The sequence below is a fragment of the Bos indicus genome, chromosome 8, assembly GCF_029378745.1.
Source record: "Bos indicus isolate NIAB-ARS_2022 breed Sahiwal x Tharparkar chromosome 8, NIAB-ARS_B.indTharparkar_mat_pri_1.0, whole genome shotgun sequence".
Lineage (NCBI taxonomy): Eukaryota > Metazoa > Chordata > Mammalia > Artiodactyla > Bovidae > Bos > Bos indicus.
In genome coordinates this window covers 97,531,136-97,558,497 of record NC_091767.1, presented here as the reverse complement: position 1 = coordinate 97,558,497, position 27,362 = coordinate 97,531,136, and positions in this window count along the sequence as shown.

Here is a 27,362-nt window from a genome sequence, read left to right as displayed (position 1 = left end):
GGGGCTGTCATCAGAGCTGGAGTTTCATAATCAATAACAATGAACATAATCAATAATAATTAATGTGTGAACCAGCCCTTTTCACATACAGTACTTCCCTTATCACCTGTAACATCAACCTTTGGTAGATATGACTAATAAGAGCTCCAGTTTACAAATAAGGAAATTCAGCCTCAAAGAGATTATAGAAACTGCACAATACCATATAGGCAGTGACTGACAAGGCAGAGATTTCAGGACCAGCTCTTTATGACTCCTGAGCTCTTGGGGTTTTTCAATGTGATTGCTATTAAAGTGTTTTGAGGCACCACAAACTAACACCCTTCAGTCCTAGGCCTGGTGCTGCTAAATGTTCCTTAGTTTGACTGTCCTTTTGTTCAAGTTCAACTGCTCATCCCAGGGTGGGGGAAAAGTTCAGTAACATTGTATACACATTGACCAGGTGTCCAGCCACAAACAGGCCAAGTATCCTGAACCCCTGAATACTCAAAGCAACCTCCCAGAGATGCATTTATCTCTGAGTGGGGCTGTTGTGTTTTCTTGTTCATTTGTTACTGTGCCTGCTGCTTGGAAGACATTCAATGTGTATTAGCTGAATAGTAATGAGCATCTCTATCTCCATTTTCTTGAAGAAGGAGCCTGAGACTCAGGGGAGCTAGGCAACATCCTTGGTATTACAGAGCCTTTGTGAGATGGCTCAGGAGCTCAGACACAGGCTGCCTGTGGACAGAGATCCCACTCTTTGCCATTTGCCAAGAGTCAAAAATGCAGCCTTTCTAGCTACCAACCTTTTCTTTCTCTGAACTAAAGCAAGCTGATGAACTCACCCTTGCACTGCACAGCTTGGAAGTCAAATGCGTGTGCATGTATGTGTCTTCTTATCCATGCTTGTTTTTGGGGTGTGGTAGGGAGGCTTATAAAGGATATAGCAGTCTTGTTTTGTTTTGTTACAGCAATCTTTTTTAAACTTCATTTGCTTATAGTTGGAAGACCTTACTCTTCTGGGAATTTACTGCTAGGAACATTTCTAGGAACCTGGTCCTTTTGCTCACTTCTAGATAATTCTATTCATCTTTTCATGCTCACTGGGATACTTAGAGTTAACTGAGACTCTCTCCCTTAAATTTCCAAGAAATGGCTTTTTCCTACTAGACAATAAGCAACATTAATACCTTAGTGTACATGAGACTCAGCTCACTGGTATTGTCATGTGAAAAACACAGATTTTACCATGGTGATGAGTCTTTCATCCTTGGGGGAAAAGTCGGGGGTGTACTATCTCTGTCCCAGAGGCAGCAGACATCTATGATTAACTATACAAAGTGCCAGTTTGATGATAAAAACTGTACTTAGCATTGACTCTTCTGCTGTAGCAGGAGTCTGGGGGGTATAGCTCTTGAAGGTTTTTTTTTTTTTTTAATGGAAGCTTTTGTTAACATCAGCTATCTAATTAACTTAGGTTTTCAACTACTGAGGTGCTGTGTCCTCAAGAAAGATGTTTATCAAAATAGTTTCAACTGGGATAATTACCTTAAACCTACAATGTAATAAAGAATTAAAATTTTCTTCTTAAAAAAAAAAAGAAAAGCTAATGTATTGAATAACATGGGAGCATGTTGTTGTGGGATTTATGCAGTTGAGGCTACATCAACTTACTCACCAACATAATTACTGTATCGAGAGTTTATCTCGGAGAATTGCCTTCCAGAATAAGGAAAACACAGCATCTGTGCCCACATGGCTGATTTGGCTCCCCCCGAGGATGAAAGCTCCAGCTGCTCTGTAGTTATAATCAAACTGACTACCCCCCACCCTCCTGCGGCTCATCCGTCACTCAGTAATAACAGAGTTGCTGGCTGTTGATCTCTGGAATGGTGTTTAAAATATCAAATGCTTTAACTATCATCTATGTGCATGAGGACTCCCAAGTGTGTGTCTTCAACCGGGGTCTTCCTCTTCCACACCCCTAGACTCCAAGTCAAGCTCTTAGGCTGCCTTTTGGACACCTGGACTTCCCACCAGCCTCTCCAAGGCAGTATCTCCAAAACCAAACTCCCCCACTTCCCCTCTCCACCTCCCACCATAAATGAATTCCTTTGCTCAGATTCCTTGCCTTCCTTATCCTGACAATCACTCACAACCCTAATTTTAAGAGTTAACATTATTATTTTTTAGTAGACTTTATATTTGAAAATAATTTTAGAATTACAGAAAAATTGAGACAATAGTACAGACAGTTCCTATTTATCCCAGTGTCTGACTCTTTTGAGATGGATTGTAGCCCATCAGGCTTCTCTGTCCATGGGATTCTCCAGGCAAGAATACTGTAGTGGGTTGCCATTTCCTCCTCCAGGGGATCTTCCCGGCCCAAGGATCGAACCGACGTCTCTTAGGTCTCCTGCATTGGCAGGTGGGTTCTTTACCACTAGCACCACCATGGTCATTTTCCATTATTAAAATCTCTTATTAGTATGCTGTATTTGTTATGACTAAGTAACTAATATTGCCACATAATTATTAACTAAAATCCATATTTTACTCACATTTCCTTTGGTTTTATATAATATCCTTTTTCTGTCCCAGGACCACATCTAAGATACCATGAATATTTAACAATTGTGTCTCCTTAGTTCCTCTTGGCTGTGACTATCCCACAAGCTTTCCTTGTTATTGATGATCTTGATAATTTAGAGGAGTGCTGCTCAGGTATATTCTAGAATATCTTTCTTTTAGAATTTATTGATGTTTTCTCATGACTAAACTGGGAGTGTAGGTTATTAGGAGGACGACTACAGAAGTTAAATACTGTTGTTAAGAAATTTAAGCATTGGTTAGACATTGGAGAGGGTTGGTCTCTGCCTTCACTTGATAGGGGAAAGGCTAATACTAGCTCATATATTGCACTTCTTTATCAAACTGAATCATAATTATTAATTTTCTTCTCTCTCTTAATTTCTAAACTCTTTGAGAGTAGAGACTCTACCTGATTCATACCTGTATCATCAGGATCTAACACTTGGTATGAAACCAAGTCAGGGTTTGATGATGTTGGAAGCTTTGATTTGTTTCCTTATCTGTAAAGTAGGACAGTAGAACTTACTTCATAGGAATTTGATGATTAAATTAAAATATTAAAATAATTCATTTGGACAAGACACACTAACAATAGTTCAGATTGAAAGAAACATAAGGCATGGCTCCTACTCTCAAGATCTTAAAAACTGACTGTTAGATAATAATACAGGGTAGCATTTGCAAGGAGCCAAGCAGGGGCCATGTCCGTGTGCAAAGTTCTGAGAAGGGACTATGTCTCTATGGTCTGTGTTATTGCTAAAGTCTGGGATGTGAGCACTGAATGATGGGTCAGATTTGGATACACAAAGAGAAAGGAGGCAAAGACATAAGCAAGGATCTGGAAAGACTGAGTATACAGGAATTTAGTGCCTGAGAGAAGTCCAGCCTGCATGGCCCTAGGATTCATACACAGAAGAGAAGAAGAGGGCTTTGTAGAGAGACATGAGATAGAGCAAGAGAAGAGAGTGGGGATGGCATGAAGTCTGGCTTAAAGGGTAATGGAGAGCCACTTATATTTTTGAGCAAGGGAGTAACAGCATAGAGATGAAATTTCCGGGAGACAGCATGCTTGCAGCGGGCATGACTAGCCAGAGACAGAAAGACTAGTGGTGGAAAGACTAGTGAGCTAGTTCTTCATTCATTTATCAGTTCATTGATCATATGTACACTCAGAAAATGTTTATGGAATTCCTATCAAAACTCTGGTCATATAAAAGATATAATCTTTGGCCCCTGCCTTCAGTGGGCTCACAGACTCAAGTGAGAGAGATTAAAAGAAGCTTCTGCTATAATCCAGACTACATCACAGTGAAACTGGAGAGAAAAGAATGAAATAAAATGTGGGAGATGCCAGATAGATAGATAATAGCTAGATAAAGCTATCTATTATATAAACAAATAAAAGGGAATTCCCTGGTGGTCCAGTGGTTAGGACTCTGTGCTCTCACTGCCAAGGGTGCAGGTTCAGTCTCTAGTTGGGGAACTAACATCCTGCAAGCCATGTGGGACAGCCAAAAATAAAACAAAAAACAAACAATGACAACAACAGCAACAACAAAAATGCAGATTAAGGAAGTCATGGATCAAGAATTAGGAGGCAAACCTAGAACAAGCACGCTCTAAAAAGACAATACCTGATCCACAATGTCAAATACTACTCCTACAAGACAGAAAACTTACCAGGAACAATGGCAACTAACAGCAACAACAAAAATAACACCTTTTATAGCTCCTATGTCCCAGACCTTGATACCATTCCCAGGTGTTCCTATACATTGTCTCGTTTTTCTCTGTGCCTAACATAGCATAACAGGACAGCAGTTCTCAATACGTGACTCATGCTCTAGGCCAAACTTGAGTGCTCTTAGGAATTCGGATGGATGTTTGAATAGTATAGCTGGTGCTGGAATGTTAGAAATGAGGTTTACAGGCTGATAGAGTAGGAGTTTCTTTCCTCAGTTCACACTCTTTGGGTTAAATTGTTGGTTCACTCCTAGTCAGTAAAATCCTGTCTGATAAGATGCCTTCCCTTTGTCCTGTATGAGAACGCATTTCTTACTCATGTGGGGTTGGGTGGAGCCCAGAATGTTCTTCGGTCCAACCTCTCTGGCAAATAGAACCTCTGGACCTTCGGGAGATTGGTCATTCCTTTGCTAATGCACTCATGTTCTAAAGTACCTTACAGAGTAGAGGGTGTGTTCTGTCCCGGATACAGCAGGGGCTGGATTCAGACAGAGAAGCTTGTGGAAGGTGCGGGTTGGGGAGAGGAGTGGACTGTACTTCCAAGAAAAGTTGCCAGTGCCAATGAACTTGTTCTTATTTTTCTCTATGGCATCTCAGAGGGCGCTTCCCTGGTGGTTCAGTGGTAAAGGATCTGCCTGCAATGCAAGAGATGTGGGTTCGATCCCTGGGTCCGGGAGCTCCCCTGGAGAAAGAAATGGCAAGCCACTCCAGTATTCTTGCCTGGGAAATCCCATGGACAGAGGAGCCTGGTGGGCTACAGTCCATGGGGTTGCAAAAGAGTTAGACACGACTGAGTGAATAAATCACCATCACCATGGCATCACAGAACTGCTTTAGATTCAGCCAGAGACTGACCACAGTTTCGAAAAACAGGAGATTTCTGCTCAGTGACTTTCAGTTTGGGAAACCAAGTCTCTCTCAGATGCAAGGGGAAATGTATTAGTAAAGATTGCTACCAATGGTGCACCTTCAGCTTAGGCTAGGACTCACTAACTTGTCCTGTAAATTGCATGCAATGGCTCTCCACATATCTTTGAGTTTGTGAACTGCCCACCCAACAAATGTCTCTAGAGAGAGTTTTCAGATGTACAATGGGGTATAGTATAAAGTTACAGAATACTACTGAGGAAAAAACAAACAAACAAATACATTTAAAGACAAAATTTTTAGGGACTTCCTTGGTGGTCCAGGGGCTAAAACTCTGCACTCCCAATGCAGGGAACCCAGGGTTCGATCCCCGGTCAGGGAACTAGATCCTGTTTGCCCCCACTAAGAGTTCACATGCTGTATCTAAAAGGTTCCTAATGCCACAACTGAGACCCAGTGCAGCCAATTAAATAAGTAATAAACCACAAACTTTAAAATGGAGAGCAGAAATTCTGATGCTAAAATAAACCTTAGCAAACAAGCCTACATCCTGCTCATAGTGTCTCCTCTAATAAACAGACAGGGCTCCAATGCCCTCTGAGTCACAGACTCAGTGCTAAACACTTCTTCTTGCCCTAATGTTCATTCCCCATCTGGAAGACGTGGAGGATAACACAGGTATTTGTTAGAGTGGAAGATTTCATCCATAGTCACTCATGAAAGGGATCCAGGAGTCAAACTTGGTTCTATCTACTACCAATGTCTTCCTATCCATATGATGGCCTTCTATAATCTGACACTGACCCTATGACATCAAAAGTGAAAGTGACAGCCACTCAGTCATGTTCGACTCTTTGCAATCCCATGGACTGTAGTCTGCCAGGCTTCTCTGTCCATGAAATTCTCCAGGCAAGAGTACTGGAGTGGGTAGCCACGCCCTTCTCCAGGGGATCTTCCCAATCCAGGGATCAAACCTGGGTCTCTCACATGGCAAGCAGATTCTTTACCATCAGTGACACATGATCAGTCAAAAGTCACAGGCAAAAAATCAGTTTCCTTCAGAAAGCATGAACCAGTCTGGAAGAAAGAAGTAGAACAGCAATTGTGGTAATAAAGAAGTAGGTGACGAGAATCAACACTAGTGGGTAGCTTGGCTGGGATGAAGGCAAAAGACTAGTCATAAACAGCAGAGGTCCCCAAGCTCTGGGATCTAATAAAGTGTGCAATAAATGTAATGTGACTGAATCATCTGGAAACCATCCCCCACCCCCAGTCCATGGAAAAATTGTCTTCCATGAAACCAGTCCCTAGTGCCAAAGTCTTAGAGTTGTTTTCCTTGTACTTTCAAAGGCCTTTTTGCTCATCCCCATGAGTTTCCTATAACTACATCCTTTTGTTCATCATATTTCAAAATCATATATCGTTGAAGAGTATCAGTTCAGTTCGGTCACTCAGTTGTGTCCAGCTCTTTATGACCTTGTGAACTGCAGCACACCAGCCTTCCCTGTCCATCACCAACTCCCGGAGTTTACTCAAGCTCATGTCCATTGAGTCAGTGGTGCCATCCAACCATCTCATCCTCTGTCATCCCCTTCTCCTCCTGCTTTCAATCTTTCCCAGCATCAGGGTCTTTTCAAATGAGTCACTTCTTCTCATCAGGTGGCCCATGTATTGGAGTTTCAGCTTCAACATCAGTTCTTCCAATGAATATTCACGACTGATTTCCCTTAGGATGGACTGGTTGGATCTCCTTGCAGTCCAAGGGACTTTCAAGAGTCTTCTCCAACACCACAGTTCAAAAGCATCAATTCTTTGGAACTCAGCTTTCTTTATAGTCCAACTCTCACATCCATACATGACCACAGGAAAAACCATAGCCTTGACTAGACAGACATTTATTGGCAAAGTAATGTCTCTGCTTTTTAATAAGCTGTCTAGGTTGGTCATAACTTTCCTTCCAAGGAGTAAGCATCTTTTAATTTTATGGCTGCAGTCCCCATCTGCAGTGATTTTGGAGCCCCCCAGAATAAAGACTGTCACTGTTTCCATTGTTACCCCATCTATTTGCCATGAAGTGATGGGACCAAATGCCATGATTTTAGTTTTCTGAATGTTGAGCTTTAAGCCAACTTCTTCACTCTCCTCTTTGACTTTTATCAAGAAGCTCTTTAGTTCTTCACTTTATGCCATAAGGGTGGTGTGATCTACATACCAGAGATTATTGATATTTCTCTCAGCAATCTAGATTCCAACCTGTGCTTCATCCAACCTGGTATTTCTCATGATGTACTCTACATATAAGTTAAATAAGCAGGGTGAAGCTTATATACAGCCTTGATGTACTCCTTTCCCAATTTGGAACCAGTGTGTTGTTACATGTCCAGTTCTAACTGTTGCTTCTTGACCTGCATACAGATTTCTCAGGAGGCAGGTCAGGTGGTCTGGTATTCCCATATCTTGAAGGATTTTCCACAGTTTATTGTGATCCACACAGTCAAAGGCTTTGGCATAGTCAATAGAGCAGAAGTAGATGTTTTTCTGGAACTCTGTTGCTTTTTTGATGATCCAGCAGATGTTAGCAATTTGATCTCTGGTTCCTCTGCCTTTTCTAAAACCAGCTTGAACATCTGGAAGTTCATGGTTCACGTTTGAGCATTACTTTACTAGCGTGTGAGATGAGTGCAATTGTGCGGTAGTTTGAGCATTCTTTGGCATTGCCTTTCTTTGGGACTGAAGTGAAAACGGACCTTTTCCAGTCCTGTGGCCACTGCTGAGTTTTCCAGATTTGCTCGCATATTGAGTGCAGCACTTTCACAGCATCATCTTTTAGGATTTGAAAGAGCTCAACTGGAATTCCATCACCTCCACTAGCTTTGTTCATAGTGATGCTTCCTATGGCCCACTTGACTTCGCATTCCAGGATGTCTGGCTCTAGGTGAGTGTGAGTGATCACACCTTTGTGATTATCTGGAAGATCTTTTTTGTACGGTTCTTCTGTATATTCTTGCCACCTCTTCTTAGTATCTTCTGCTTCTGTTAGGTCCATACCATTTCTGTCCTTTACTGAGCCCATCTTTGCATGAAGTGTTCCCTTGGTATCTCTAATTTTCTTGAAGAGATCTCTAGTCTTTCCCATCCTATTGTTTTCCTCTATTTCTTTGCATTGTTCACTGAGGAAGGCTTTCTTATCTCTCCTTGCTATTGTTTGGAACTCTGCATTCAAATGGGTATATCTTTCCTTTTCTCCTTTGCCTTTTGCTTCTCTTCTTTTCACAGCTATTTGTAACGCTTCCTCAGACAACCATATTGCCTTTTTGCATTTCTTTTTCTTGGTGATGGTCTTGATCACTGCCTCCTGTACTGCTGCTGCTAAGTCATGTCAGTTATGTCCGACTCTGTGCAATCCCATAGATGGCAGCCCATAAGGCTCCCATCCCTGGGATTCTCCAGGCAAGAATACTGGAGTGGGCTGCCATTTCCTTCTCCGGTGCATGAAAGTGAAAAGTGAAAGTGAAGCTGCTCAGTCGTTTCCAACTCTTCACGACCCCATGCGATCCCATATATGGCAGCCCACCAGGCTCCTCCATCCATGGGATTTCCCAGGCAAGCGTACTGGAGTGGGGTGCCATTGCCTTCTCCAACTGCCTCCTGTACAATGTCACAAACCTCCATCCATAGTTCTTCAGGCACTCTATCAGATCTAATTCTTTGAATCTGTTTGTGACTTCCACTGTATCATTGTAAAGGATATGATTTAGGTCATACATGAATGGTCTAGTGGTTTTCCCTACTTTCTTCAATTTAAGTGTGCCTTTGGCAATAAGGATTTCATGATCTGAGCCACAGTCAGCTCCTGGTCTAATTTTTGCTGACAGTATAGAGCTTCTCCATCTTTGGCTGCAATGAATATAATCAATCTGATTTCGGTATTGAACATCTGGTGATGTCCATGTGTAGAGTCTTCTCTTGTGTTGTTGGAAGAGGGTGTTTGTTCAAGTGTATGGTTTGTTTTAAATTTTGCTTTTCAAATGCATATCAGGACTAGGGATGGGATGATGGTTTGGCATGATTCAAACACATTACTTTTATTGTGCACTTTATTAGATCAGGTCAGGAAGCAACAGTTAGAACTGGACATGGAAAAACAGGCTGGTTCCAAATAGGAACAGGAGTATGTCAAGGCTGTATATTGTCACCCTGATTATTTAACTTATATGCAGAGTACATCATGAGAAATGCTGGGCTGGAGGAAGCACAAGCTGGAATCAAGATTGCCAGGAGAAATATCAATAACCTCAGATATGCAGATGACACCACCCTTATGGCAGAAAGTGAAGAGGAACTAAAAAGCCTCTTGATGAAAGTGAAAGAGGAGAGTGAAAAGTTGGCTTAAAGCTCAACATTCAGAAAACTAAGATCATGGCATCCGGTCCCATCACTTCATGACAAACAGATGGAGAAACGGTGGAAACAGTGACTGACTTTATTTTGGGGGGCTCCAAAATCACTGCAGGTGGTGACTGCAGCCATGAAATTAAAAAACACTTACTCCTTGGAAGGAAAGTTATGACCAACCTGAAAAGAAAGTGAAAGTGAAGTCACTCAGTCGTTTCCAACTCTTTGCAACACCATGGACTGTAGCCTACCAGGCTTCTCTGTCCATGGGATTTTCCAGGCAAGAGTACTGGAGTGGGTTGCCATTTCCTTCTCCAGTGGATCTTCCTGACCCAGGGATCGAACCCAGGTCTCCCACATTGTAGGCAGACGCTTTACCCTCTGAGTCACTAGGGAAGCTACCAACCTAGAGAGCCTATTAAAAAGCAGAGACATTACTTTGCCAACAAAGGTCCGTCTAGTCAAGGCTATGGTTATTCCAGTAGTCATGTATGGATGTGAGAGTTGGACTATAAAGAAAGCTGAGCCCCAGAGAATTGATGCTTTTGAACTGTGGTGTTGGAGAAGACTCTTGAGAGTCCCTTGGACTGCAAGGAGATCCAACCAGTCCATCTTAAAGGAGATCAGTCCTGGGTGTTCATTGGAAGGACTGATGTTGAACCTGAAACTCCAATATCTTGGCCACCTGATGTGAAGAGCTGATTCATTTGAAAAGACCCTGTTTCTGGGAAAGATTGAGGGCCAGAGGAGAAGGGGACAATAGAGGATGAGATGGTGGATGGCATCACTGACTCAATGGACATGAATTTGGGTAAACTCCAGGAGCTGGTGATGGACAGGGAGGCCTGGCGTTCTGTAGTCCATGGGATTGCAAAGAGGTGGACATGACTGAGCGACTGAGCTGAACAGAACTTATTAGATTCCAGAGGTTGAACATGGGTTTACATAGGAGAGCCAGTCAGTGGCCATGCCTATCGGGGTAGCAAGACCAAAGTTCAATGATTGGAACATTTGTCTCTCACAATCAATAGATTTCAATACTGGCAGGAGGGAGGAGTGGGAAATGGATGGGCTGCTGCAGACTAGATGACATAGGGAAGGGGATTAAACCCTATATGATCAAAAAGAAGCTGGACAGCCTGCGATCAGCTGCCTTCAGGGCTCAGGGGACCCCTGGAACTGAGCCACCTCAGCTCTTAGAAGATGCCTCGGGAGGAGATAGTGTGCCTTGTTCAGCCTGGAGCTGGCTTCATTTACTTATAATTATTTTCTCAAAAATATTGGGTGTATAAAGTGGAGTTTCATCAGCAGCAGGTCCTTAAAAATGAGAACCCCAAATCCTCTTAAGCTGCTTGGTAGTAACTTGGGGATTGCTATAACTCCTCATGTCACACATATATTCCTACACACACATTTTCCTGACCCTCACTCCTTTCAATAAAGTTTATTGTTCCTAAAATCATAGCAGATTCTTCAACAATTGACGAGATCAAAGGGAAGGACAGTAGGGCCACAGCACAGTAATCCAACTTGACAAAATTCAGTGCTTGTTCAGTTGTACTCAAATGCTTATTTAGCACCCTACTGGACCCCAAGTTAGGGGACCTTCAAAAAATCACAGCCAAATCGACAACTTTCCAAGTTTACATTCACCCTTGGGAACTGATGAAAATACCGATTCCTCAGCTTCATTCTGGCTCTCTGAATTAGAACCTAGGGTGGTGGGACTCAGGAATCTGTATTTTAAGAAGTCATCACAGGCGAGGGTGACTTTTATGCACTGTGAAGTTTGAGATCATCTGCCTTGGGCTCTTAACTGACTTGAGACCTCATATACAGAGAGCAGGCAGTGGCCCACCTGGTGACGATGAGGGGTAGATTGTGGGGCGAGGTTGGTCACCACATATTTCCTGAGCCTCTAACATGCAAAAAAAAAAAGCAGCTGACTTCACCTGGGACACCAGGACAAAAAGACACCCAAACCCAGAGTTCATCTTGGCCCCCGTGTCACAGGAACCACCTATAGAGAAAAAGACATGGCTGTGACTGGAGCAACTGGATGGAAAGAGGTGCCCAGGATCCAAGGTCAGATGTACCCATGGCAGACTGACTCTACCTTTTCTAACCTCTACTCCAGAACCTCCTTCTGATGTGGATGTTTTTTTGACCTTCCCATCACTCCAGTGGCTAAGACTCTGGGCTTTCACTGCGGGGAGCACAGGTTCAATTCCTGGTTGGGGAACTAAGATCCCGCATGCCAAATGGTGACCAAAAAAAAAAAAAAAAAAAATCAATGATGTGGGTATTTTGACTATCTGTTTAACAGAATGAGGATGCCAGCTCAGCAGTATTGAGTTACCTGTCCATGCTATAGGAATTTTAATTCATTTTCCCTAAATCCAAGAGGTTGTTAGCTGCTTCTAACTTTGGAAGAACTTTTCCCTGAGGTTCATATCTAAGAGTACAATGTTTCAAGAGAACTTGGGCAGAAATTAATCAACCCCAGACACTGAGAACCAGTTACAATGTCACAGGATGATCTAAGGCTTGGATTATAGGCCTGGCTCTGCTGTTTACTAACTAGGTGGCCTACAACTTGTTACCATTGTCCATGAGTTTTCCTAAGCCAGACTCCCAGGTGTTGTCTTTGACACTCACCCTCCACAGGCAATCCATTCTTGCTGATTCTGCCTCCTAAATATCTTCAAACTTGTCTATTTCCATCTTCATTGCCGTCACTTTGTTAGTTACTCAGTCATATCTGACTCTTTGCAACCCCATGGACTGTACGTAGCCTGCCAGGCTCCTCTGCCCGTGAAATTCTCCAGGCAAGAATACTGGCGTGGGTAATCATTCCCTTCTCCAAGGGATCTTCCCGATCCAGGGATCAAACCCAGGTATCCCACATTGCAGACAGATTCTGCATCTGAGCCACCAGGGAAGCCCTGCCGTTACTTTAGACCTAACTACTATTGCAAGAAGTCTTAACTGTCACTCCTCTGCCATGGTCCCTGTTCATCCTCTCCCAGTTCATTTTTCCCCCAACAGCTTAAGTCCAGGCACATCAATCCTTGACTTAAAACTGGCAAACAGCTTCCATTTAACCTAGGATAAAACTAAATCTCCTGTCATGGTCTCCTGTGCCCAGCCTCCCTCTTCAGACTCATTCTGACTTGCTTTCCACCTGGGTTTCTAGGCTCCAGGCACACTGGTGCTGGTGTCTGTCTCTCAAACCCTCGGTGCTCCCTTCTGCTCAGAAGCCTCCACGTCCTTTGGTCCTTCCCCAGGGGAGCACTTTTCACATCTCAATTCACCCACTTAACTCATTCTTCAGATCTCAGTTCATTATCTGCCCTCGGAGCCTTCCTCATTCCTCCCCCTCCTCCCACCATTAAATCTGTTTCTCCTGTTAGGCACTCTCAGGCTTCCTGCACTCAACACAGTTTGCAATTACATACCCTATGGTGATTTCTGTCTCACCCACTGGAGTGTGAGCTACATCAGGGTGGAGACTGTATCTGTTGTCTCCACCACTGTCTTATTCCCAGCCCCTCAGTGCAGAGCTTGGGAGGTAATGAAAGCAACAGAAATGGTGCTAATGCAGTTGGCTATATTACTGATGCCCAGCATGTGCCAGTCTTGCTCCTAAATACTTCAGTGAATTCTCCTAAACCTTGCTCTATGAATTTATAGGTCTTGATGAGATCTTGACGAATGAATACACTCATTTCTTTGAGCCTCATTTTTCTTATTGATAAACGGAGAAAGTAGTATGTGAGTGAATCACAACCAAAACTGCAATACTTTATATTTTCTCTAATGACAAATCAAAGAGTCAAACCTTCAAAAATTTGCCCATGTGTTTTGGGACTTCCCTGGTGGTCTAGTGGCTAAGACTCTGTGCTCCCAATGCAGGGGGTCTGGGTTTGATCCTTGGTTGGGGAGCTAGACCCCACAAGTTGCAACTAGAGATACTTTGCACATCACAACAAGATATCAAAGATCCTGCATGCTGCACCTTAGACCCAACACAGCTAAATAAATAAAATAAATATTTCTTTAAAATTAAAAAAAAAAACTTTCTCCATGAGTTTTAAAAATATGTAAATGTACATATGCATATACCCTTTACCTTCTTCTAATACAATGATTCTCAACCTTAAAAAAAATGCTAAGTCACATCAGTTGTGTCTGACTCTGTGCAACCCCACAGACGGCAGCGCACCAGGCTCCCCTGTCCCTGGGATTCTCCAGGCAAGAACACTGGAGTGGGTTGCCTTCTCCAACGCATGAAATTATCCCTAGTGGAGGACAAAGAGGAAGAAATAATCAGATGTGAAAGGAAAAAAATAATTACATTTATAGGATTGTATCAATTTTTTATAGTACCTTTACTGGTTGACGTGATTACGTGCTTAAAGTGGGAATACAAGTTGGAAGAGCAATAATGATGAGACTTAATCCAACTAGGCATGAGAAGTTGATGATCCAAGTACTGGATGCTTGGGGCTAGTGCACTGGGACGACCCAGAGGGATGGTATGGGGAGGAAGGAGGGAGGAGGGTTCAGGATGGGGAGCACATGTATACCTGTGATGGATTCATTTAGATATTTGGCAAAACTAATACAATTATGTAAAGTTTAAAAATAAAATAAAATTAAAAAAAAAATAATTGACACCACCCTATCCCCCATTAAGAGAAAACATAAATTAAAATGCTGCTTACCCCTAATGAGGGAAATTAATAGGATTTCTTTAGGCAGAATTGAGCTTTGGAAAGTCACACACCATTGTAATAGCTAATTTTTTTTTCATATTCTAAGAATTAATTTCCATCCCCTTGGTAATAATGTCACTGCTCCTTTCTTAAAGAATAAATGTTCTAAAAGAAAGGAAGAGAGGAAGTGAGAAAAGGAAAGAGGGAAGAAAGGAGGAAGAGTGGATTGAGGTAGCAAGTGATTCCGTGATGAAAAGCTCAAGAAGCAGATGAAGCTGAGTCACAGTTCTTGGCCCTGTGATCAGACCCCCTGTGCTCCTTTATGCTCCCCTCTGCCCCTCTTGGTGTGAATGCCCACTTCCTTTCACATTCCTCCTGCCTCTTCCTTTTAATTTGCAACCCTGAAAATGCCGGATGAGGCTCAGTGTTGTGTGGATCTGAATGTAAGTAGCCAGGTGCAGTGGCTGTCCTCAGGGGATACAACGTGATGATGGCAGCCCATAGAGACAAGTAGGGAAGAGCTGATGCCATTTGGGGGAACAAGGAAAGGCTTGAGAAAGTAAGGTAGCCTTTGCGGTTGGGCTGGAAGGAGGGGCAGGATTTTGACAGGAGGGGTGAGGGTGAGGAAGGGAAAAATAAAGGCATCCAGGGTAGAGGCCTGGGGGAAAAGCTGGTGTAAGAAGTCTGGCATGAAGGGAGGGAGTGGGAACCAGGACTAGAACTAATTTGGAGAATCTTAATAACAGGATGAGAGATTCACTAGGCACCATGGAAGGTGTCACCAGTGGGATGACATCAGAAGATATATGGTTTAGAAATCTTGATGTGGCCAGCTGGGTGGAAGGTGAAGCAGAAGCAGAGAGGAGGAACCAGTGAACACGATTTTCCCATGGACCAGGCCAGGGTTTCTCAACCACAACACGTTGGGCTTTGGGGGCTCAACGTTGTGAGGGGCTATCCCACACATTATAGGGTGTTTAGCAGCATCCTTGGCCTCTACTCACTAAATGCCCATTGTGACACCCCAAAATATCTCTGGACATTGCCAACTGTTCCCTTGATGGGGTGGGGGGGTACAAACTTGCCCATCTGAGAACCGCTGATTTAAGCAAGGACCAGTCATGGCCAGGTACAGGGCAGCCACAAAGAAAATGGAGGATGATAGTGGAGCAGCTGACGTTGCCAGCTCACATATGTCAGGATAAAGGCTAACATGGAGTCCAAGGGAATCTTCACGTTTCAAACACGAAGGACTGGGGAAACAGCAGTAAAGTTCACTGATAAAAACACGTTAGAAGGGATGCATAAGGAATTTCATTTTTAACTGTTTTGTTAGATGTTTCTGGACACACACAGAACTAAAGATGTCTCGTGGGTTATTCGTAGGTGCGTAGTCAGGTTCTCATGAACTAATGAATAATCATATCAATGCCATGATAGACAGAGACTGGAAACTAGGAACAGGACCATGTGAGTGGATGAAACCACTATAATACACTCTAGAAAAATATTAGACAAGACCTGAGTTCAGAACTTTACATAATGCCTTTTTTGCAATGGGGAGTAACAGGTGTAAACCAAGTTTCTTTTCCCTGGTATAACCCTAATGGTATATCGTTGTCACTCATTGTTCAGTGTCTAAGTTGTGTCTAACTCTTTGCGATCCCATGGACTGCAGCATGCCAGGCTTCCCTGTTCTTCACTATCTCCCTGAGTTTTCTCAAATTTGTGTGCACTGATTTGGTGATGCCATCCAACCATCTCATTTTCTGTCACTCACTCCCTTCTCCTCTTGCCCACAAACTTTTGCAGCATCAGGGTCTTTTCCCATGAGTTGGCTCTTCACATCAGGTGGCCAAAGTACTGGAGCTTCAGCTTCAACTGGTATATAAGAACAAACCAATATCCTTGGGAGCTTAGGAATTTGGCTCAAAGTTATCTGTAAAAGCACAACATTTAATAGCAGTTTCAGTTGCATCTTAAAAATTAACTTGAAAATATGTATTTCAGCCCATATTATGAATTATTTCATTCTACCATGAAAAATATTTTAAAATACTATTTACTTTCTCCCCATAATGTTTAGATAGCGTGGCTAGTCTAATAGATTCCCTAGGCCTGCTAACAGATCCCTGCTGTCATCCAGGGATACCCATATCCAAGCTTGTGATACAGAATTACAGAAAATGATACAAAATTGGGAGTTTGACAAATCCAAATTCAATTTCTTAGCCTGCCACTTTCCAGCTGTGTGACCTTAAGCAGGTGTCTTAAACTCTCTGAGTTTTACTTTCTCAACAGTAAAATGGGGTGACTACTCCCAATCTCCATTATAAAAGTTAAATGAGATAAACTGTTAAAAATGCATTATAGATGTTTAATAGGTAGCAGCTCATTTATTATTTGAATGAGGAAGAAAGAAAGGGAGGCATGTAGTGGCAGAAACGGCTGGGATAGCAGTGACATAAATATAGTTTAGTATCCTGAAAGCTTAACTTGGAGTTCCCAGAGAGAAATTATTTTGAAACAATTAATAACGGGTTCAAAAAGGGTAGAAGCATGTGAGAAAAATCTTTGCAATTGGTATTTGAGTTTTTTTTAATTTTAAAAAATGTTTATTAGAGTGTGGTTGATTTACAGTGCTGTGTTAATTTCAGGTATATAGCAAAGTGATTTTGTTTTATATATATATATATATATTCTTTTTTACATTCTCTTCCATTATAGGTAATTATAAGATATAGAGTATGGTTCCCAGTACTATACAGTAAGATCCTTGTTGGTTATCCATTTTATATATAGTAGTGTGTATACTTTTTTATTGGCATATAGTTGCTTTACAATGTCGTGTTAGTTTTTGCTGTACAGCAAAGTGAATCAGCCCGTATGCATGCATAATTACGGCCTGAGACAGTGGTGTGAAGGGGACCTGCTGATGATGTAGTCCAATTAACTAGCAAGTGGAAAGTGAACAAGAGGTAGGAGAAACCTAGAATATTTTCCCCACTCATATGATGCATGATGTGGGAAATCTGAGACTGGAAAAAAATCATAAAAATGAACGTCCAACCAACTACCCAAAGCTTGAAAAGATCTCTAAGAAAATGGATAATGTTAATAGAATCTGAATGGAAAATCCATACACAGAACAGAATATTGGTTGTAGTTACATGTTTTGCATTTTTTAGAAACCTTAAAAAATCATGCATTACAAATGTCTTGCACTCTTTTATACACACACACACACACACACATACACCCCGTGGTCATCATAAACACAAGAAAATGCTATGTTTACACAAAACTGTACAAAACACAGTTTTTTTTTTTGTTATATTATGAATCTCCAAGACAGAAAAATACCTACCATATCCTAAAGTTAGTACACAATGGAATTTTTTTGTCCTTAAAACGACTCCTATAACTTGTTTTTCAAACATACGTTAAAATTTTCTGCCCTAAACAATTCTAACCATAATCCTTTTAACATACTTAGCCCATGCAGCCGTCCTTCAATGTACTGGAATCTTCAAACATCATAGCACACATCCTTTCCTAATGTGGCAAAATCAGGGGAGTCCCCAGGCTGATAAAAGATCTCTAAGTCTAAAAACATTTGTAACTGTCTACAAGTATCTGTTAGGTAGATAAAATCACAACATACTGAAGCACAAAAACAACAAGTCAATGACAGAGAGGTTTTGTTATGATCACCGTATCAACAGCAACTGCTATATTTTTAGGCATTGGGATCAGGAGTTGAAATAAAGCTAATATCCAGGCTTCCGAGTACTTAGTAAAAAAATAATATATATATATATATTATTAATTATATATTATATTTATTATATATATATTATAATTATATATATAATTTTATATATATATATATATATATATATATATATATATATATATAATTTCTTGCAAACCAGCAGAGAATACTGGGGGCAATTCCCCTTCAGCCATCTCTCCTTTAAACACTTGGATGTTGTCCTGAGATGTTTTACCATGAGGGCAACGGGGATGTAGGTAAGGGTCTGTGAAATGCTCAGGTGAGGAGAGGTAAGGGAAGTCGATGAAAGGATACATCAGCTGCTACAGTTGTTTTCTTCTTGGATCATCTCCACGCATCAACTGCAGAGAGAGATAATGGTAATTCCATGCTCTCTTGTCTAAACACCAAAAGAACTCACCCCTCTAACCAGTTGGAGAAATGACAGAATGATAATAATGCACCAAACACATTAACACATTCTCTTATGACCTCAGCATGTTTTTAAAACCTGTTGTGAAAGAACAGTGACAGACAGGCAGGAGAAAAATGCATTGACATCACTTCTGTTCTGGGCTGAGGTACAGGCATTACCAAGAGGACAGCCGCCTTTTCCTAACCAGCCCTGAAGACACAGCAGTGTGGAAGAGGCTCTGTTCCTGGAGCCCTTGCAACAGCTGGCTGGAGTCAGAGGGTGGGGCAGCTGAGCCTTTGCTGACCTCCTTGGCTGCTGGAGAAATGGTCCCAGACACGCCTTAGGCGAGCACGCTTAGCTCACCCCAAGCAGCTGCTCTCCCTCTCCTTCCACATGCAGCATCAGGCGCACTTTGCTCACCTGCAGGAAACAGGGGCCACGATACCCTGCAGTCTCTCTGCCTCTCCCATCTGGACCACTGCAAAGACTTCCTAGTCTTTCTACTACTTTCCCCCCTTCGCCAAGCCACCCTTTGCATGAAGACTGTCAAATATGTAAAGCAAGCTTAGAATGTGTACATCACTGGCTTGAAAGTCTCCACTTGTTCTCATTGAGTGGAAAATTCATTCTCCTTCACTTTCAGGAGAAGAAAACTTGCATCCTGGCCCCTGCGTTTTCTCCAGTTTTACCTCCCATCCCTTCTCTGCTTCCCAGGTGGCTCAGTGGTAAACAGTTCCCCTGCCAACACAGAAGACGCAGTAGACATGGGTTCGATCCCTGTGTCAGAAAGATCCCTGGGAGGAGGGAATGGCAATCCACTCCAGTATTCTTGCCTGGAGAATCCCATGAACAGAGGAGCCTGGCAGGCTAAGGTCTATAGGGTCTCAAAGAATTGGACATGACTGAATACACATACACACCCCTTCTCTGCTACTCACAATGTGCTGGCTAGTTTCTGAGACAGAGGCTTTTTCACAACTCAGTGGCTTTGCATGAGTTGTTTTCTATATCTTTCATGCTTCCACAACTTCTCCCTTGAGGGAATCTCCCCCTTGTCCTTCAAGATCCAAGGTCAAGCATTATTTCCACAGTAAAGACTTCACTGATCCCCCTGGCCACCAAAGCTGGAGGGCCTAATTCCCTATCTTCCTCTCACTTTCTGCACAGCTCTATAAGGGAGGCAGAATAGCTTCAGTGACTAACAGGATGCACCCCATAGTAGGTTACACATGCTCATTGCCTGACCTTGGTCAAATTACCTAATCTATGCCTCAGTCTCTTCCAACTGCAAAACCAGAGGACTAGCAGTAAATACGACATAGGGTTCCTATGAGGAGTAAATGCGTTAAGCAGTTAAAATGCTCAGAAGAGCATCCCATTCACAATAAGTGCTCAGTAAGTATTAGCAATTATTTTTATATCCACTAAAAGTTTAATACTGTCATCATCTGTTTAGGTGCCTCTCTCTCCCTGTCTAGAGAAGAGGGTGGGGACGATTTCTTATTCATGCTTTTATTCTTCATGCCTAACAGTTCTAGGTAATAGCCTCTCAATAAATGTTTATGGAATAATTTGATTATTTTCTAGGCAGTAAAATATCCTCATGACTTCAGAGATTATATCTCAAGGAACTTTATTTCTTTCTTTCACTCTATGGAAAGGAAAACATCACACGAATCCATAAAATGCTACCCTAAACAGAGACATTTGAAGTTAATCTTATGAGTCTCTCTGTGAAGTAGGAGCCTGGAAGCCTGATCAGAGTCTTTGTTCTACCAGGACTGTGTGTCTTTAGACAAATCACCTTCATTCATTTACTCAATACATCCTTGTTGAATATCAGTGGTGTGTTAGGAACTGTTTTAGGGGCTGGGGAGAAAACTTCGCACAAGGTTTGTGACTGGCAAGATTTCTATTCTCATGGACCTTGTTCAGAGAGAGAAAGCCCATTCAGAAATGAATAAGAGAAAGAAGAATGAAAAGTTGGAGAGTTGTATGTTCTATGATTTAAATGAAGCAAGAAAACATGTTAGAAAGTGTCTGGGAAGGCTACAATTGAAAAGTAAGTCAAGGAAGGTTTCTCTGAAGGTCAACAATAACATTTAGACTTGAGCTTGAGACTTGGGGGAGAAACATTCTGGGAAATAAGGGGCAGCTACTATAAAAGTTCAGTGTGAAACTTGAGCTTGGAGTGCTCCAGGTATCAGAAGAGAACCTGTGTGCCTAGAACTTGGGGAGTGAGGGTAAGAGTTGGACCACCCAAGGTCACTGAGGAAGGCAGGGGCCCCATAGGCAGAGGAAAGGATGCAGAGTTTATACTCAGGGCAACAGGTTGTTATTGGCAGGTGTTGAACAAGAGAGGTTTGATTCCCATTTTCAGGAAATTATATTGTTGTAGAGAGAATGGATTATGAGGGAGCTGGAGGCAGGAGAAGAGGCAATGTGACCAGGTAAGAGGCTATTCCATTAACGCAGGTGAAAAAGAAAGAGCATCAGTTCAGATGGCATGTGTGGGGAAGGAGCTGATGAACCGGAGTCCTGATACTGATCAACCGAATGGAGGCACAAGAGAAAGAGGAGAATCAAGGACAGGTCCTAAGTTTTTGCCCAGAGTATTTGAGGCAGTCCTATTGGCAACATATTCCACAGCCAGTAGCACAGCTCTAGAGTCCAAATTCACGGTGACAGGGAAGGCTACAGTTACTGCCTACGACAGGCAGACAAGGTATAGATTGAAGGTGAGAGATTCAAGTCTTGTCTTCAAATTGTTAGGTTTGAGATGCCCAATAGATATCCACGAGCGAAAGACAGAAAGTTAAATTTTCAGTGCTTGAGTTCAGTGGGAGAGGTGAGGACTGTAGATACGCAAGTAGTGGCATTCAGATGAGGTCAACGAGGAAGAGGGTTGGATTTAGCAACATGGTGACCTTGAGGGGATCAGTTTGACTGTTCATCTCTTGGTCCCAGTTTGTCTATGTTTAAAAAATAAATGAAATTATTTTCAAACACTTTTAAAGCAGAAGTACTCTTTTCTTAAAGCATTAAAAGAGTCCAAGATATGTAACAGAACAAAATCAGAACCATTGTAGGTGAAGCAGGGGCTTTAAGGACTTCTGCAGTCCCATCTCTGCCCTTGCAGTTGACACTTTAAAGGCAGCTCTGGCTTCTTGGAAAGAAGACCCAAAACTACTAGGCTGGAGTTCTGTAAAGGACTCTTTGGCCAAGAGACTCTAAATGGGAAGGTATAAGCAGCTCTCATTCTGGTGAGCAGCAGGCCATCCACTGGTAGGAACTTCCTTACATGGTCATGAAGAATACAAACGTCCCTGGATTGTAGGTGGGAGTGCTTAGAGTCTTCTGTAATCACAGTTCATTCTGGCTTCTGAACCCAGTCCTTCCAGAGTAGGCCATTGGCTGCTCAGGGGTGCACCCATTTGACTGGTTTGCCCGGATCCTGCCACGCTGCCACACCTCCAAAAAGCATCCAAAGCCCTTCCTTTGTTGCAAAATGATTCAGTGTCATTTCCATAAAATGTGGGGACCTGAGCCTATGTTCACACACGCACTCTGTGTATTCTGGGAGTTTTAAAGGGAGACATCCTTCAAAGGAACAAGCCTGCCAGAATAAATTCTTGGTTGTCTTAAAGGAACCACCAAGCATAACACTGTTTGCATAGTCTGTGTTCTCTCAAAGTTAGCTATGGTGTTACTCCATTGGAAATAATCTCAAAATGGATGTTTAAGTGTGGTTCATGGGAGATGAGGAATAAAAAATAATGTGAAGGATCTTTACCACGTATCCTAAATAAACTGACAGAATGAGCTAAATTCTTCATTCATGGGGTGCCCGCTTGATGTCAGGTACTCTGCTGGGCCTGGGCAAATGGTGGGGTGGATGTGAAAAGAGAATTTCTTGGGGACATCCCTTTTGTGTATCTGAATTGAGTCATCTTCCATCAGTTAGTTCCAAGACAGCTTGCAATCAGGCTGTTTGTTAGAATTTCAGGATTTTTCCAGGCAGCGCATTCATTCAGATTACCAAAATATGAGACCAAAAGTACCTACATCACAGTGGGAAAACAACCGCACCTGACATCTATCTGCACAGACACTCAAGTGTATAAAACTCTGATACATATGAGATAGAGCGTTCCTTTATCTTTTGGTTTGTGTGGCCTTTCTGTTTTCCTGTCATTTTTGCATTAAACTGTGTTGGCTGCTACCTTATGAGCCATTTTAGAGTTGTTTCGTTGTGGTGGTTTGTTTCTCAGCTTGCCCCCAAAACAAAGGCCAAACATGGGAAAACATCACCACGGCGCAGGTACAAGGGTGATTATTCCAAAGGAGTCCAGTGACTTTGCAGAATCACTGTACCCACTGACCACTGGCTGATGTTTATTCTAAAGGAAAGCCAGTACAGTCAGAAGCTTTTAACGGGGAAGTGACAGAGGGAAACAAATACTTTGATGTAGGCCGCAAATGTCAGGGAATCTACATTGGGAAAGCCCTTTGGACTGCTAACTGCCTGATCATCTTACGTCATCCACCCCAAGGAACGCAAAACTTAGGCGAGACCATATCCCCCAGGCTGACCCATCAGCATGGTCACATCCCAGGAGCAAGTGAAGCTGGGTGATAGAATTTGGGGAAGAAGAAACCCTACTGTACCTGCCTGGAAGCCTGATGAGTGGGCAAGGGGTGAGAGGCTTATAAGTGGGATTATCTTTGCTCTGAGTTCACAGACAGCTCCCATTTGTGAGATCCCTTCTTTACAATCTACATTCAATGGCTCTAGAAATACTATTATCTCACAACCACCCTGTAGGGGTGTGTATATATTAATATTCTTGTTTGATAGAAGTGGCCCAGAGAAGTCAAGTTATGTGAGCCAGGCTACAGAGCAAGTCACAGAGCCTGGATATTTACCTGTTTCTCAATGCTATGGTCCTAAATGCCCCGCCATCTGGGCATACACCAAGCGGGAGCAAGGCTGAGATCTGAACCAGGTCTCATTTCCTAAAGCTGTCACCTGACATCCTTTTGCCATATGTTCAGATCTTGGGTTTATGCCTGGTGTTTTGATGTTTGAGTGCCTTCCTCCTTTTCTTTCATCTTTTTGCAGATTTGGTTATGAAGATATTCCTCTTGGAAAGTATCTGGTTTGGCAGGTTCCCATGGCCACTGGGGATTCAACTTGAAGGGAAGCGCTAGGAAAATATTTTTTATGACTGGAATAGAGGGAAAGGACCCCATTCAGACCGGATTCCACCCAAAAAAGCCCTCCCCAGGTTTTGTGAGGGCTAGGGTAAGGGGCTGGGAGTGGTACATAGAGCCCCCTCCCCTGGGTGGAAGGTGAAATGCACTGTGTCTGTTTGAGGTTAGCTCTGCTCATTTGTAGCCTGAGATTAATGGACCACAGATCCTCATGCAGTGGTGATAGAGATCACACCCAGATTTGCATCTTAATCCTTGGAGTTGAGCAAACATCAAAAGGCTCAGCAGGTTGGCTCAGATCATTAAGATAATGATTAATAGCAGGCTTGTTTATGGCGCTTCCATCTCCAGAGCTTGCCATTGCCTTTTACACAGGAGACACTGTTGCATGAAGATTAAAAACAACATTGAGAATCCAATGAGTTTCCCCTAATAAATCAATCTCTCCACAATCTTTCACTCCAGTTCCCCTCCTGAACACCTCTGCAATGTAATCTCCTCTTATTCCACTGATTCAAAAGCCATTTTGCCCTTGTAAACCAGAACATTTCATAGAATAATGGACTGGATATGTTTCTAATCCATATTATGTCAACACTAACTGTATATACCTCTCCTTCTAGATCCAGAAAACTCAGAGACAAGACCATTTATGACTCATCTTTTTATTTGTGGCACTTAGTCCAGTGTCCCAAACATCATAGATGCTCAATTAAATATTTGCCATCTTGTTAAATTTATGATGTCACAAACAGAATAGTTTTCTCTCAGACAGTCAGGCACAGCGCCCTTACTCTATAGAGGAGACTGAAGTCCAGAGAGTGGACCTGGATTATCCAAGGTCACTAGTGAGTGGAGGAGGCCCGAATCTAGAAACTCTGTCACTTGACTAACCTCTTACTTCTCTTTCCACACTATATATTAAAGCCTGGAAAGGACAGGTCAACCCAAGATCTCAACCCCTCATGAAATCTTCTATCAGAAAGTCTTGAACAACATGACCCAGTATAACCTTGTTACCAGATGTCTAAGCCTCTCTGATAACTCCCCAAGAGAAAACTCAACAGTACTGGAACAGTCCTAGGATGGAATTATATTAGTCAGGCTTTTAAACTGGGGTTAAGCAGCAAGACTGTATTCTCCTTGTATTCCAACTAACTTTGAATCGAAATGGAGAAAAGTCCAATGAAAGTTCATAGTTTTTTTAAACATTTCCTAGGAATAGAAGTGGTTCTAAATAAGGACAGATGTTAACATCGCTTATGACATTAGGAAGTAATGGAAGCACCAGTAATTATTGCCTTTGTTCATTTGGTAACAAAAGGAAAGTCTTAAGTGGAAAAACAGAAAGATTTCTGGGCAGTTATTATTCATTCAAAGAGCTTAAAGAAATGAACTCTTATCCTTCAAATCTGATTCAACCAAAAACATCTCCGATTGTTCCTAACATGAAAGAAAAGATTAGTAAGTTTTACTTTGGAAGTCTTAAGCCTTGAAAACAGATAGTCCATATTTCTGTCTCAAATTATTAGGCCTGTGCTGGGGCCTAACATCCTGGTCATTGACCCCAGGCAGAATGATCATTCCTGTAAATGGATGGCTTTGTGCCCAACAGTACACTTTCTCTCCAGCCCCTCTCTTGCAGTCTAGCAAAGGAACAATATGATGAGGCTAACTGGATAATGAGAAGATCAGGCTTGTGAATTTGGCCTTCTTATCCCCAGAACCTCCTCAGCTGAGGATTCACAGCAGGTCTCATTTCTAAATGTTGCTGTGGAGCAGTTAAGATGTTTAGTAGGGTGGCACAGGACCAGTGGTGAATGTGGTGGCTGGTTCAAACACGTCTCATTTGGACGCTAGTGGAAGAAAGGCAATGACACATACCTACCGTTCTGCAATTCTTATGGGCCATGTCTCAACATTAGACCTGTGGCTGATTAATTTGGTAAAAAATAAATAACATTAATTTGGTGAGATACTGAACAATTTACTTAAATGATTTATTTGATTTTTTTAATGTAATTATATTTTTAATGGTCTTAAGCAACTCTGACCAGATGTTCTGGTTTTATCTGTATTCAAATTCTACTGTGTCACTACAAATGACCTGTTAGGTATCTCTCACCTTGAGAATTCTGTGATTCTATACTGTTGCCTGAAGTGCTAGAACTTGCAAGTCTTTGTTTACACACCGCTGAGATTCTTATATAATGTGCTTTGACTGCCATGACTTCATGAAAGAGAGATCTTCAGGGAAAGAGAATTGCCACCTAGCAGGGAACAGAGGGGGCTTCCCAGGGGGTGCAGTGGTAAAGAATCCACCTGCCAATGCAGGAGATGCAAGAGAAGTGGGTTCGATCCCTGGGTAGGGATGATCCCCTGGAGCTGGAAATGGCAACTGCACCCGTATTCTTGCCTGGAAAATTCCATGGACAGGGGAGCCTGGCAGACTACAGTTGCAAAAAAGTGGGACATGACTGAATGACTGTACACAGCACAGGCCAGGAAACAGAGAGAAAATGTTCAGTGTTTATTAGGGAAATGTGTGCATGAGAGAAGACAATAAGAAAAACGATAATTTCAGACAAGAAAAAACAAGATGTGTCATTTCCAACGTTGTATACTTTCTTGCTTGAGCAGCTAAAATATTCAGTGAACAGTTAATATGGTAGCCACTATTTCCAATTTTTAAGAGACTCATTTATTTCACATAAATATCTGAAGGAAAAAAATGCATAAGTAATATAATTATCTTCCTTCATTCTCATCAGAAGAGAGAGCAGCATGTTATTGCAAAAGTCCAGCTTTAATGATCAGGCTTGAGTTCTAGTCCTTGATCCACTCTCTGGGTGATCTTGGCTAATACTTTACTCTCTCTGAGCCTTCATGTCTTCATTTTTTTAATGGAATGGTAAATAGTTTCTCCACCCTAAGTGATACTCTAAAATTAGCTTTAAAAATATTAAAAACATGGGACATCCAGAGCATGTAATGTCTCTTTTTTTCTCCTTCTCCTGAAGTCTTTGTTTTCATATTCTTTAGAAAAACAAACAGAAGTCCTGAACTAAGTGGATTCAAATGTATGCTATCCTTGTTTCTAGTGCCTTAGCCAAACTGAAGGATGATTCCATCATTAATGAAAACAGGTCATTGTGAGCAGCATGGCCCATTCATCCACTAGGCAATCTATCAGAATGATCAGTAGGACTGATCACTCCACTTATTTTATGGGAAGACTTCCTTGCTGCTAAAGAACCCCGATAAGACTTGGTTCTGAGATAAGAGCGTACCCTTGAGGGTACCCGGGTCATTGTGTGTGTGAGAGGGTGCTATCCCCACACAGCAGGAGCACCTGTGTGTTCTGTGGGGCAAGGTGATTGTGTCTACATGTGTGACGTGTGTCAGGGTTTGGTTTGTGGAATCTTTTTGACCGCCACCATATTTTTGAGTAGATTCCTAAAAATAGTAGCAGCACTTAGATCCTGACCCTCTTTCTGGGGAGAAGAACTTGGATGGTCCTCATAGGACAGTCATCCAATTACTAGCTCCTGCTTCCCTCTCCTGGACCTCTTCACAACCTCCGTCCAAGCATTTGTGGACATGGACCTGTCCGTGTATGTGTACACACTATGCTTAAAAATCACGGTGAACTGTTTATAGC